General features: G+C 45.8%; 1 long non-coding RNA gene and 1 pseudogene across 1 annotated transcript; one reads left to right on the top strand and one right to left on the bottom strand.

Annotated features, from left to right (window-relative positions):
• Positions 1–2,512: 2,512 nt before the first annotated feature.
• Positions 2,513–2,693, top strand: LOC115292971 (annotated as a pseudogene).
• Positions 2,694–11,230: 8,537 nt separating this feature from the next.
• On the bottom strand, positions 11,231–13,389 carry LOC115292413. Its single transcript, XR_003908985.1, has 3 exons — positions 13,309–13,389; positions 12,187–12,255; positions 11,231–11,502 (listed from the first exon to the last, which is right to left on the bottom strand). It is a non-coding gene; the product is annotated as an uncharacterized LOC115292413 (long non-coding RNA).
• Positions 13,390–15,092: the final 1,703 nt, after the last annotated feature.

Below are 15,092 nucleotides of genomic sequence, written 5' to 3'. Positions count from 1 at the left end.
ACCTACCTCACGGCTACTTTACTGGACAGCAGCATTTAGACCATTTCCATCACTGCAGAAAGTTCTAGGCACTGCTCTAGTATTTAAAGGGTGGTGTGTTGATGCATAGCAAGACCACAGGCATCCTGGCAGATGATTAGAAATACAGAATCTTGGGGCACCTGGGGGGCTCAGTTGGTTAAGCTTCTGACCTCGGCTCAGGTCATGATCTTGTGGTTGGTGAGTTTAAGCCCTGCGTGGGGTTCTGTGCTGACCACTCAGAGCCTGGAGCCTGCTTCTGCCCTCCCCCACTTGCACTATTTCTCTCAAAAATAGAGAAACATTAAAAAAAAATAGAGAAACATTAAAAAAAAATAGAGAATCTCTATTAGTTAATCAGGCCACATACCAGACGTACAGAATTGGAATCTGCAATTTAAGAATATCCTCAGGAAGTTTGCATGAAGACTAGAATCTAAGAAGCCCCAATCATGTAATTTTTCCCCCTGAGGTCAAACAGGTGATGTCCAGCCTCTTCCCTTGACCCAGGCACCATTTCCCTTACTATCCTATGTCCTTCTTACTACCTCCCTACCACACCTATGTTCTCACTTTATTTAATTCTAGCACGTTACAGACATTTATAGGCCAGCAAGGCCCCTGAAGCCCTCAGAAAGCCCTCCAGTTCTCTGCCCCACTCTGGCTTGCTAGTGCCTGCCTGGAGACTCTGGAGAAAGACCCAGGTTCCTGTGACAGCATTTTCCCTAAAAAAAAAAAAAGAAGAAGAAGAAAAAGTATCCTTGTTTGAGGACAGGGAGGACTAGAAATGAAAGCCCACCTTGGAGCCAGTGGGCATCAGGCAACAACCTGTATGGTACACTTAGTCGCGGCTGCATTTAGTTTTTCAGATGCCACAGCTCTGGGGAATTGCATGCAGAACAGGCCATGTACTTGCCTGAAAAATGTCACACCTGACCATCTGATTGGACAGTCAACGTAGGTGCTGGTAAACTTTTAACACAAGCACTCTTACTCAAGGTTAAGGGGAGAGTGGGTCCCCAAAAGGAAGTGGATTTGGAAATAGGACAGACAGCAGGTTGTCCTGGAATGTTGGGAGACCTGCTCTCAGACCTTTTCAACACATTGTTTCTCAGCTCCTAAAACAGAGTGGACACAGAGCAGGTGCGCGGTATGGGAATGGAGGAACGGTAGTGAAGAGAAGGAGAAATTCTTCTCTACCTGCAGGTCTTCCAACTGGACTAAGAATTAAATTCACACAAGACAGATTGACAGGAGGAAAAAGACCTACCATTTTATGACACACAGCCCCAACAGTGCAACTGAGACCTAAGGAAATGACCAAGGCAGGCGGTTTTTATACTTTGCACACAGAGACGATACATCTGAGAAGAACTGACAGTATAGAGAAAACTCAACTTTGGAAGCTTCAGTTAGGAGGGGATTCTAAACAGAATCTTGGCCGGCGTAGTAAATTAGTAAAAAGTAGCAAGGGTTGTTTATAAAGCCTCCTTGGCTCTTCATTTCCTATTTTTGGTGATAAGGACGCCTCCTTGTCTCCTGGTACAAAGAGGGTACCTTTCGCGTGGTGATTGATTCCTGTTTTCAGGGGACAGAGGAGGGTTTGAGTGTCCTTCCTACATAGTTAAGCAACTTCCTTAAAATAATCAGCAGGCCAAAGTGGCACATTTGGGACAGCCTGTCCTTGGCCCCTACAATACGGAGAGGTGTAATTACAAACCCGGACAGCATGTGATGGCTAAAAGGTTTGAAAACAGATCAAGAAGGTCGCCATTTACGTTAGTTATGTTGAGATTCCTGCTCAAGAACTGCAGGGACTCGACACCCCTCCAGCGTATACAGAGGGCGGGGCTAATGGAAGTTGCTGGTCTGGCCACTACTGGAACTCCAGCGCCCAGACCAGTCCCTGCACCTCAGTGAATATCGATAGAGGCTCCTAAATCCCTGTTCCCCTTCCCTCTCCACCTGGTCCTTGGCCAGCCCTGTCCTCTGTAGCCCAGCATCAGAGAGCTGAAAGATCACATACAACTTAGAGTATAATCATTAAAACAGATGGAGGGCTCCTGGGTGCTCAGTCAGTTAAGCATCTGATTTTGACTCAGGTCATGATCTCACAGTTCATAAGTTCGAGCCCTGCATCATGTGACCATGAGCCCCACTCCACTGCTTCTCTCTTTCTCTGTTTCCCTCTCACTATGCATTGTGGGATTCTTCCTCTCTCTCTCTCTCTCTCTGCCCCTTGCTCACTTGTGCCCTCTCTCTCATAGAAAAAAATATATAGGAGAGAGCTTTCAGAGTTCACCAAGGAGGATTATCACTTCGTACATTATAGAGAAAAGGAACTTAAAAACTCATAGCAAAATTCCCTGATCCCGATTATAGAAACAACTGTGAATTTCTCCACCTTCCTATCAGTATATCCAAACCACTTGGAGTAAACTCTTAATCCTTATTTAAATTAAATAGTCCACGTAGCATATTTATAAAGAAGTGGATTGCTTCTCGGCCTTTTGGCTAAGATCAAGTGTAGTATCTGTTCTTATCAGTTCAATATAAAGACGTGGACTAGAATTATAAGCACTGTAATAAAATAGAAAACACCAGGAAATCACTCCAAATTTGATTGAGCAGGGTTTGGTGACATTGCATTTCAGTTGTTTATAGCATGAATGAACGAATTCAAGATGCCAAATGCATTCTTAATATAGGCCTTGTCAAAGATTGTTAAATACAGAATTCTCACAATAAATCTCGGTGTCAGCTTGAGCTGGAGAAACTTCGGAAGGGTCTGTGTCGACTTCTGTGTCCGGGGGACCCTGGGCAGATGCTTTGGCCCTTGGAGGCCCCTCTGAGTAAGATGTGGGTCCTCCACTGTGGAGTCCTACCTTAGCTTTCTCTTCTCGCCATTAGATATGAAGTCAATAGAAGTCATAAGAGATCTAGAAGCAGATCAGGAAGAGGTATCTACTTACATTGATGTGGATAAATGAGTTTAACAGAATTTTCCTGCTCTTCTGTGGTATAATAAAAAAAATATTTGGTCTTTGTTCCCAGTTCCTGGCACAGGGCTCCTAAAACCCTCGGAAATTCCAGAGAAGAGTGGCCTATATGCTAATAAGATGACTCAGTGTGGGGCCCGGAGATTACCTCAGAATGTCAGCTGCTCACCCAGACACCCGCCAGGTGATTAGAGGGCCAGAACGTTCAGCACGACCCTAACCGGTGACCCCCATGGAGGCGAGAAGGGCCAGAGATCGTGTTCAGTCAGCAATGATGGATGATGTAGTCAGTCACACCTAAGTAATGAAACCTTGATTTAAATAAAGAAAAAAAGAGGGGCCCCTGCGAGGCTCAATCGGTGAAGCCTCCAACTCTTGGTTTCAGCTCAGGGTAGGATCTCACAGTGTTGTGAGTTTGAGCCCGCATGAGGCTCTGGGCCGCTGGCTTGGGATTCTCTCTCCCTGGCTCTCTCTGCCCCTCCCCCACTCACACTGTTTCTGTCTCTCTCAAAATAAAGAAATAACCCCCAAAAAAGAAAAGAAAGAAACTAAAACATGCTTTAAAGAGCTTCTGGGTTGGGGTGCCTGGCTGGCTCAGTTGGTAGGGCATGTGACTCAATCTTTGGTCTCTAACTTGGAGCCCCACATTGGGGATAGAGATTACTTAAAAATAAAAATAAAATAAGTATAAAGCGCTTCTGGGCTGAAGAACCCATCGGAATGTGGCTGTCCCAGAGAGAACACAGAAGATCTGTGCAAACCACCCCACCCCCCACACCGAAATATCTCTTCCCTGTTTCTCTTCCATTTGACTGTTCCTGAGTTAGGTCCTTTTTTTCCCCCCTTTAAGTTTATTTATTTGGAGAGAGAGAGAGAGCAACAGAGAGAGTGGGGGAGCGGCTGAGAGAGAGAAGGAGAGAGAATCCCAAGCAGGCTCTGCACTGTCAGCACCGGGCCTGACGCGGGGCTCAATCCCACGAACTGTGAGATCATGACCTGAGCTGAAATCAAGAGTCAGATGTTCAACCAGTTAAGCCACCCAGGCCTTAGTTAGGTCCTTTATAATAAACTAGCAATATAAGTAAAACTAAGGGGCCATTATTTTTATGTATAATAATTTATTGAGTGAGTCACCCCTGCATGTCAAATGAGGCTCACTGAAGAAATTCCTCACAGAATTAGAAAAGCTCTACACAAAAGGCAAATCCAGTTCCACACTTACAATTAAAAAAAAGGCAATTTTAGGGGTGCCTGGGTGGCTCAGTGAGCTAAGCATTGGACTTTGGGTCAGGTGATGATCTCATGGTTTGTGGTTTGGATCCCCGCATGCTAACAGCTCAGAGCCTGGAGCCTGCTTCGGATTCTGTGTCTCTCTCCCTCTCTCTGCCCCTCCCCTGCTCAAGCTCTGTCTCTTTCTCTCCTTCAAAAATAAACAATAAAAATAAAATTTTTTAAAGGCAATTTTAGAAAGCTTGCTTTGTTCTGCCTTCCAGGGATAAAGTTCCAGAAATATAAAAACCACATTTCTGTTACTAGAGATGGGGACTCAGGATCTCGCAATGATAGAAATGAGGGTGAACCAAAAATCCAAAGGCACAAGCAAGGCTTCACAGGCAACGGCTGGCGATGAACTCAGCACCACTGCGTGGTGGCCTCCTCACCCAACTTCCATTCAAGTCTATTATGCTAATGAGTAGGAGGGCCTCCTCCTGATTGGCTGATATTGGGAGGCAACTCAGGCAGCCTATTGGTGGCTTTGGAGGTTGTTGTTTTTTTCATTTATTTTTATTTTTTTCAAAAGCTTTTTTATTGTGGTAAAACACAAATATAAAAACATATTAAATTTAACATCTTAACTACTTTTAAGTGTACAGTTTAGCGGTCTTACATTCATTCCTAGTGTTGTGCAAACATCCCCACCCACCTCCAGAACTCTTCCTGCTGCAAACCTGAAACTCGGTACCAGTTAAACATGGCCGCCCCTGGTAACCACCGTTATGACCAGTTTAAGTGCGTCATGTTAAGTGGGACCAGATACGCTGTGTGTGACTGGCTTATTACAGCAGCATGTTTTCTTCAAAATTATTATTACTGTTCTCTGAAAATGAAGAAACAAAACACTTTGAGTGAGAGTCAGTATCTAACCTACGGAGAGCCGTTGATTAAGTGAGACCAAAGAGTTTTCGTTTGTTTTCAGTTTGCCACCGTCTCCTTGTTCTTCTGTTTCTCTTTTCTGGCCTTCTCATGGGTTACTTTTCACATTTTCACAATTCCATTCTGATAATAGAGTTTTTAAAAGTATATCGTTTTGTAAGGTTTTTTCGGTAGTTGCTCCAGATAGAACAATATACATATACAACGTATCAATCAGCCAAGTGCAGAAAACTTACTTCCATGTAGGACCCTTTGCTTTCCACTTTTAAAATGTAATTGCCTCAAGTATTCCCACTATATACATTGAGAACACCAAATGGTGTTATTTTTGCTTTAACCATCATGTCTGATGTAAGAAACTTATGTAGGATAGTCTGTCTCTGTTATAGTATCCCCATTTTTGCCCAGTTTTTTACCTCCCCCCACCTTAATTTTTTTTTTAGTATTTAATTTTGAGGGAGGGAGAGAGAGTGTGTATGTGAATGAGTGGGAGAGAGGCAGAGAGAGAAAGAGGGAATCAGAATCCGAAGCAGGCTCCAGGCTCTGAGCTAGCTGTCAGCACAGAACCCGACACAGGGCTCGAACCCACAAACCGTGAGATCGTGACCTGAACCGAAGTCAGACACTTAACTGACTGAGCCCCCCAGGCGCCCCTCCTTCTTTCTTTTTTTGAAATCTATTTTGATGTTCTTTTCTTTCAACAGTTTGAAGCCTTTGTTGATGTTATCATTTACTTTGCTTAGAGTATTTCCTTTAGTTATTCTCTAACGGTGGGATGTGCTGGCAATTCGTAGTCTTAGTTATCATTTGAAAATGGCTTATTTCCCTTTTGTTCCTGAACGATATGTTCACTGGAGATAGAATTCATTGCTGACAGTTCCTTTCATTCCACTTCAGAGATGTCCCTATGGCTCCGTGATTTAGAGGGGACTTTCTTCACTGTTTGGTTGAAGTCAGGTGGGTACTAATCACAGAGCTCTCTGTTAGGCCACCTTGTCCCTGGTTTTGACTCCGGGAATGAGCTTAGAGCTTTCTTGGTCTGTGTCTGTTGGAGGTTCTGGTCCGGAAGCTGAGTGGTGTTTGGCTCATAGTAGGTGACACAAATTGGCTGAATCACTGAAGGAGAACTAGGTTTGTCTTCTGGCCTGATTATCGTTTACCCAGATGCATGGCTGCAAGACGCTGAACTCCGTGAGCATTTCTGTCCCGAGGAACCCGGACCGATGGCTTTGCAGCCCAAGGAGCGTGAAGGTTGGAGGTTGGTTTTGGGTTTGTGGGGCCGTGTGACCGGACGGGGCTGCCCCAGGCCTGCCGGGCCGCCAGCAGGGAGGGCGTGACGTACCTTTCACTGGAGGCTTGTCCCCATGTGCCCCACTGTCTCATTTCTCCCCAGCTCTTTAACTCTTCAAACATAAAACTAGGATGACTTTACTGCCTTCCTATAGTTAAAACATTATTCTTGGGGCACTTGGGTGGCTCAGTTGATTAGGTGTTGGGCTCTTGGGTTTGGCTCCAGTCATGATTTCACAGTTAGTGGGTTCGAGCCCCACGTCGGGCTCTGTGCTGACAGCTCGGAGCCTGGAGCCTGCTTCAGATTCTGTGTCTCCCTCTCTCTCTGCCCCTCCCCGCTCATGCTCTGTCTCAAAAATAAATAAAACATTAAAAAAAATTTTTTTAAAGAGAAAATTTGTTTTTGTGTACTCTCTTTAACCATATCTTTTTTTTAAAAGTTTATTTTGAGAGACAGACACAGCACGAGTGAAAGAGGGGCAGAGCAAGAGGGAAAGAGAGAGAGAATCCCAAGCAGGCTCAGCACTGTTAGTGCAGTCTGACATGGGGCTTGACATTTCTAAACAGAAACTGTATTTATTAAATACATTTAATTTATTTTATTATTTATTATTTAAAAATTTTATTTATTAAAATAAATTTTATTTATTTATTAAAATAAAATTTATTTTATTATTAACAAATTTTATTTATTTCATTTAGAAATCTGACATTTCTAAACAGAGGAAGAGCAGCTCCAACTTTTTCTAACCTTCAGTGAATATGCAGAAAAGATTAGCAGTTGAATTTGAAACAGGAGCAAAACTCCTGTGGCAAATTGTATTTTTGCAACATGAAATAAACTGCCGGCTGAGTACTTTTTTGTAAAGCCAACTCAAGTTACTGAATACTGCCAGCCAGCCTGGTGAGTTCTCATGTTACCTTTGGAATTACTGTTAAATTGTCAGGTAAAATAATAGCATTGTGGTCACTTTAGAAAGTCTTGCTTTGGTAGAGATGGGCACACTGTATAGTGCAGATTTGCAGGGGAAATAGTTTTATTTTTATTTATTTATAACTTTTTAATGTTTATTTCTTTTTGAGAGAGAGAAAGAGTGCAAGCTGGGGAGGGGCAGAGAGAGAGGGAGACAGAATTGGAAGCAGCTCCAGGTTCTGAACTGTCAGCACAGAGCCCGACACGGGGCTCGAACTCACTAGCTCTGAGATCATGACCTGAGCCAAAGTCAAATGCTTAACCAACTGAGCCATCCAGGCGCCCCTAGAATTTGATTTTTAAGCTTCTGATCCTTTCCCCCGTCCCTACCAAAATAGTATGTGTGTGTGGGAGGGGCTAGTGAGAATGGGGGTAAATGAAACAGGAAAGGAAAATGCTGTTACTGGAAGTAGGTTAAAAAAAAATACAATTCTCCCTGAATTTTATGTGTATTTAAAAACTTTTTATAATAAAAACAAGTTACCAAGTTATTGTGCTGAACACTGTGATTCACTGAAACCTACTGAGAAAAAATGAAATCAATATTAAATATTTAAATGAAAACACTGACCATAAAATACCACATCCTCCATATGTTTCCTGAAATAAGGATTCTGTGTCCCACCAAGATATTTGTGGGATCTTGGTTCGGTCCCTTGTTTTTTTCCTTTGTTTCTAAACCAATCACTGCAAGTAAGTCACGTTCAAAATGTTAATTATTTGTGGAGAAATAACTCCTTATTGTGACCCACTAGTCTCAAATCCATATAAAGACTGAGGGCATTTGTCCTTCGCCTGTAAAATCACACTTTGTGTGACTAACAAAGACAGAGCAGACGCGGGGAGACGCATCAGGGTCCTTGTTTGCATGCCTGGGTGCCTCGTCTCCCAGTGTCTATGTCCTCCAGGTCCACGAGACCACAGTGTGGCCCTCACAGCCTCACCGCGGGTCACTACAGTTGGATCTGTGATGTCCGAATGTTCAAGCATGAGGTGGATCCTTTAGTAATCAGTGTTACACATTTATAGGATTTAACATATACTATATCCATAATCTGTCCATATTATTTTATTTTATTTTATTTTATTTAAAAAACATTTTTTTAGGTTTATTTATTTTGAGAAAGTGAGCGAGCAGGGGAGGGGCAGGGAGAGAAGGAGTGAGCGAATCCCAGGCAGGCTCCTAGCGGTCAGCGTGGACACTGATGTCATGACCTGAGTTGAAATCCAGAGTGGGGGACGCTTAACAAGCTGAGCCACCCAGGGGCCCCGTGTTCATGTTACTTTAGGAAGAGTATTTCTGGACGCTAATAACAATCTAAAACTGAGTGACGGGTGACACCTTCAGATGGAGAGGTCCCCAGTCTCAGCCATGTTAATGCCCCCGTGGGAGCAGGACCCTGTTGTAGGAACAAGGACCGTGGTGGCACCTACGTTAGCAGCCAGCGGAAGCAGTGGGCCGTGCTGTTGGCTTAGGAGGACTGGTCCCGGTGGGGACGCCTGAGACTCACCCTCCAGGCCTGATGAGGCTCCACCTGATACGAGGAACCAAGGACAAGGCTCACAGGCAGAGCCCCCGTGGTCTGTGCTCAGGCTGGGGTTTCCTAGAAGTAGACCTAGGGACAAGGGTCGTCCAAGCAGTTTACAGGGGTGAGGGGTGACTTCAGGAGGCACTTGGGAGAGTGGGGAGGGAAGACTGGGCCCGTCACTGGGCAGCCAGCGCGGTGGTCAGGTGGGATCTGTGTCTACCGGGGATTCTGGGACAGGTGGAACTCAGGATCTGAACAGAGGGGAGCGAGGGGGGGGCGGGAACTGGTCCACACGTGTGTCCCGCAGTTTTCAGGATAGTTGTGATTTGCTGAAGCCTCAAACACTGACGCCGTTTGGTACGTCATCCAGCGAATATTTTGAGTAAAGAGTTCTGATTGCTTTTGAGCAAGAACACACCAACATTTAAAACAGTTCATTGACAGGAGGTGTCCGGGTGGCTCAGTTGGCTGACAGTGCACTTTAGCTCTGGTCATGATCTCACGGTTCTTGAATTCGAGTCCTGCCCGGGGCTCTCTGCTCTCAGCACAGAGCCCACTTCCAATCCTCCGTCTCCTTCTCTCTATGCCCATCGCCTGCTCTCTCTCTCTCTCTCTCTCTCTCTCTCTCTCTCTCACACACACACACAAATAAGTAAATAAAACATTTAAAAAATAAAATAATTTGTTTACAAAAGTGAGTAGAGACCCTTGGTTAGATTGACAAAGCATTTTTGTGAAGACTCAAACATTTCTAAGATCTGACGATTAGCATCAAACTTTGAATGAAAAACAAGCATATTTAAGAGGCCAGTCCGTTGATCTAATGGAAAACCACGTCTATGGAGTGAGCGATAAACACACGTTCTGCAGGTGTGCTCGCTAGAGCCATCAGGTCGGGATGTGTCTCTGGAGGCTGTGAGGCTTTCTCAGCAGATCTGTATCTTTTTTGGAGGCAGATGTGGGAGAACACGTGACACGTGATGTGACATGGGCCAGCTGTGAATGGTCAAGAATTCTTGAGACGTTTTGGGGCGCCCAGGTGACTCTGTCGGTTAAGAGTCCGGCTTTAACTCAGGTCAGGGTCTCACAGTTTGTGGGTTCGAGCCCCGCGTCGGGCTCTGTGCTGACAGCTAGCTCAGAGCCTGGAGCCTGCTTCAGATTCTGTGTCTCCCTCTCTCTCTGACCCTCCCCTGCTCAGACTGTGTGTCTCTCTCTCTCAAAAATAAATAATAAAACATTAAGAAAATTTAAAAAAAGAATTATTGAGATATTTTTGGTGCAGAAAATGTTTTTATTAAAGCACGCGTACAGGAAAGGGTTGCACAGAGATTGTGAGAAGCAATTGATTATATATGTATTTTTTAATGTTTGTTTACTTTTGAGAGAAAGAGAGAGGAGCAAGCGTGAGGGAGGGGCAGAGAGAGAGGGAGACACCACACGGCTTCTCAAGTTTTGGAACCAGATCTTGACACGACTGTTCTCATTTCCTGTTCCGCCTTGATTTTCCTGCGGTACTTGCTTTCTAACAAGCAAACGTGTAAAAAGCCACCCCCATAAAGACATGATGTCATCTGAAGGAACATAGGGTGCTCTGCCATTGAAATAGGGACCCATCTCAAGCTCCTGGTCCGCAGGGTGTAGGCCGGAGGCCTGGATTCTGGTGATTTCCATCATAAGACTTCACGAGGGGCGCCTGGGGGGCTCAGGCCGTTAAGTGTCTGGCTTTGGCTCAGGTCATGATGTCACGGTTCGTGGGTTCGAGCCCTGCGTCAGGCTCTGCACTGACTAGTAAGCTCAGAACCTAGAGCCTGCTGTGGATCCTGTTTCTCCCTCCTCTCTCTCTACCCCTCCCCTGATCACACTGTCTCCTCTCTGTCTCTCAAAAATAAATAAAAAACATTAAAAAAAAAAAAGACTTCACGAACGCCGTGGGGCCCGGTGAGCTCGCTCTGGCACACCAGCGCCCCTGCAGAGAGGAGGCCGCGGCTTCGGCCCACAGAAGTGCTGGATGGCACGCACCTGAGCTCCGCTGGGGTGGCCCGTCTCAGCGTGTCCGCCTGGAGGGGGGACATGGCGGTCATAGACCCGGAGACAGGTTGATGTGATGTAGTCATGAATGCGCTCCTGTGCATAGAAATCTTTATTTTTTTTTCCCAAACATCCCGAAACTTCTACCAACTTCTAGTCCTGAAGCGTCACCGTGAAGTCAGGGCAGTGCTGTGATAGGACAATGCCACAGAAGGACGTGCCTCCGCAGACACAGGCAGGGGACTTACAGACGCACCATTATTCTCCTTGGGGAGAACGGAGGAGCCTCCTGGCCGATGGCGGCTGCCTGTGACGCGGGTTGATGACACAGGCTTGGCCAGGGTGGACTTCCATTCTGGGATTCTCTCCGTAAACGGAAGCCATTGCTCTCGTCCTGACTTCAGTATGGCATCTCTTCACTGGTAAATGCGGTCCAAGCATCATGCCTCCAGCTCTTCTCTCTCCAGGGATGGGGCAGTGACGGGCTCACGAGGTGATTACTGAGCAGTATCTGTGAGGAACAACCGCACACGTCCAAGGACTGTCCGTGTGACTCCTTCCCGGCAGTCAGGGCCCACCCCGCCAAGTTTACCTTGACTGAGGAAGTTCCACTGCCCACGGGCTTGACACACATTGAACTCAGCACTATTTTATTTTATTATTTTTTAAAGATTTTATTTTTAAGTTAGCTCTACCCTGCACGTGGGACTCGAACTCACAACCCTGAGACCCAGTGCTTCATTATGCTCCACTGACGGAGCCAGCCAGGCATCCTGGGCTCAGGGCAATGGCCAGGGACCTTTTTTATGAAAAAGAAACCTTGCAGTGGTTGTGTTGTCCTGCTAGTCCTCTCGGAGAAGTGTGCCAGGGGCTGCCACTGAGGTGGGGCCGCTGAGGAGGAGGCAGCAGGTGACTAGGGCACAAGCATGGCCTGGTGGGACGCATTTCTTCCCTGAGCCCAGGAGAGGGCGCCGCACAGGCTGTGGGAACAGAGGACGGATCCTCCTCTAATGAGGTTGCGCTTGCCCAGAGCCAACCTTGGAGTCCAGGTAGGAGGAGGAGGGAAACTGCGGTGAGGATTGTGTTGAGATCCTCCATTCCGTCTACACCCGCTGTGGACATTAGGTCTACAGGATCAGCATCTGGTTGCGGGCCGGGCGGTGTGAGAGGCACTTCTGTATTTTTAGCATATTACCTGGGATCTATCGCTTTCCGAACAAACTACCCGACCACAAAACAGGACACGCTTGGCTGCTTGACAAGCCTAGAATTAAAAACAAAGACGGTTCCTTTTTTCTTTTTTTTAAAAGAGAATTCCCATTAACGCTGGGTGTCACTTCCCTGGGCGCATTTCCTATCTCTAGATAACGGACATCAGGAACTGGACTGAGGGGACCTCACTGCAGCACGCTGATGCGTGACAGACCCCTTCAGGACCAGCCTCAGTCAGCCGCCTTTGGTCCCTCTTCCCAATTAGGCCTTGACCTTGAGGCTTCCAAGCCTGTCTTTGCCTTGACCAATTTTAACGAGAGTCTTGCTAAGGCAATTTCGCAAGAAGCCCCCGCCCCCACTCCAATCTGACCAAATTCCTCCCCCCTCCCCCACCCCCAGAAGATGCCAGGCCCCCTGGCTTGTCTTCAGCAAGAATCCTGTCAAGTTGCTTCAGCCGCAAGTGCCTCAGCACCCATCTTTCCTCTTGGTCATTTTCTCTCTTTCTTTCTTTGCTTTTTTAAAATTATGTTTATATACTTATTTTTTGAGAGAGAGAGAAAGCTGGGGAGGGGCAGAGAAAGACAGAGAGAGAAATCCCAAGCAGGCCCTTCTGTCAGAGCAGAGCCTGATGCAGAACTCGAACTCATGAACCATGAGATCATGACCTGAGCCGAAGCCAAGAGTTGGGTGCTCAACTTGAGCCACCCAAGTTCCTCTCCCTTTATTTGAGAGAGAGATAAAGAGAGAAAGAGAGAGTGAGCGAGCATGTGCATGAGCAGGGAAGTGGAACAGAGGAGGGGAGAGAGAGAGAGAGAGAGGAGAGAGGAGAGAGAGAGAGGGAGGGAGTCTTAAGCTGGCTCTGCTCAGCGCAGAGCCCAACACAGGGCTTGATCTTACAACTGTGAGGTGACCTGAGCCGAAATCAAGAGTTGGATGCTTGAGCAACTGAGCCACCCAGGAATCCCCCTCTCCCCCTTTTATGTTTTAATTTTTATTTTTTTTTTAACCTCTTGGTGATTTTCCAGCTGCCAGTTCCTCTGACCTGCTCCTCGGCCATAAATCCCCACCGCCCCTATGGTATTTGGAATTGAGCCCAGCTATGTACCAAAGTCTCCTTCCCCCTATTGTAATAGTTCCTGAGGAAAATCTGTTTTAACACTACTGTTAGGCTCTGGTTTTCTTTAACACGTCACAGGGATGCATTCTTATTCTGAGTTTCTCCTTTTGCTAGAAGCCTTGCATCTTGCTACCCTGTGTCCGCCTTTTCCTTCTCTACTGGTCACATCACAAGGACCAAATCCATGTCCATGTCCGTGTCCAAGAAGCTGAGTAGCAAAAGCATGGCTGCCACAGAGGACGTTTTAACCCAGCAACTTGAACAAAACCAGATCCTCAATCAGGGAACACAATGTACATTATTACAGGTCCCTCTGGTCAGAACACAATTGTGACTGGGCCCTCGCTAGGGCAGAGGGAGAGAGATTGGGTGTGGAGCTTGGGAACACACAGGGGCTTTGTCCTGAGTGGCTGGCGGCTCACTTGGTGTCATAATCCTCTGTTTACCATTGAAAGTTGGGCTCTGTGTACTTCAGGATCCCTAAGATCAAGGTCAAAGTCTTGGAGGAGACAGACTTGCTCTAAAAGCAAGGATTGAAGGGCAAACTAGAAACCATTTAATTTTGTTTCTCTCAGATGGAATCAACCAATTATTCACCTCGTAATAATGACATAGTCTTACAGTTATTTATAAAACTCTCCTGCCCTGTGTTCTGCGGGAAAAATAGCATTGTTGTTACAAATCTGAAAATCCCTAGCTTGTCTTTTATCCTTTGAATCAGAAAACTTTTACAACACATATTCTGATACATGATTTGTTAGGGAAGAAGCGATTATCTAATGGTGGGTATGACTTTCTGTGCATTTCAGCCTTGGGCGGAAATATGGGGACGCCTAGCTCACCAGCGACTTCCCCGGAGTAATTTTCTCCTACACGAGTCCCTCATTTTATGCTTGTTTTCTGGAATCCCTCTAACAAAACGTTCGACATACTCTCTAACTCACTGTAGGCTACACTCTCCATGTGCTGATGTAAAATAGTGTTATGTCTGACTGCTAACGAGTTGGGCTTTATTTTTAGAGTGATGAAAATTTTATAGAATTAGGTAGGGGTGATGCCTCCATACCCTTGTGAATATACTAGAAATCTCTGAATTTTACAGCACAGAATGGTGAATTCTACAGTATGGAAATTATATCTCAATAAGAACAATTACTGCATTCCTTGCTTAAAAGTGGCAGGTTAGGGACGCCTGGATGGCTCAGTCGGTGGAGCATAGAACTCTTGATCTTGGGATTGTGGGTTTGTGCCCCATATTGGGTGTAGAGATTACGTAAAAAGAAAATCTTAAGAAAATGTATTTTTAAAAAGTGACAGGTTAATTCCACATGCTTATTTTATCTCCTGTCTCTTCCAAAAATGTATTAAAATTCTAGGAGTACAATGTATACTTTTAAAAAGTGAAGAACTAAAAAATATTTTATTCCAGAGGGGTAGTAGAGAATTTTTTTAAGTTTTAACTCCCCAAGAAAGGGAGACACCAAAAGGTGAGCGATTAGAATACATTTTGGGAACATAGAGAGTGGGTGGGGGATGGTAACTGAGTAGAGGAAACTCCAGGGTAAGTGGTTTCAGAGGGTGTCTTCACAGGGTGTCTGGGTGGTTCCGTTGGTTGGGCATCCAACTCTTGATTTCAGTCAGGTTCACAATCTCAGAGTTCAGGGGATCAAGCCCCCATGGGGCTGTGCGCTGGCAGCACAGAGCCTGCGTGGGATTCTCCCTTCGCCCCCCCCTCGGCTCCTCCCCTGCTTGTGTGCACAGGAGTGCTCCCT

The sequence above is a fragment of the Suricata suricatta genome, chromosome 5, assembly GCF_006229205.1.
Source record: "Suricata suricatta isolate VVHF042 chromosome 5, meerkat_22Aug2017_6uvM2_HiC, whole genome shotgun sequence".
Lineage (NCBI taxonomy): Eukaryota > Metazoa > Chordata > Mammalia > Carnivora > Herpestidae > Suricata > Suricata suricatta.
The sequence above is the reverse complement of the archived record's forward strand: the minus strand, read 5'-3'. Positions and strand labels throughout refer to the sequence as shown.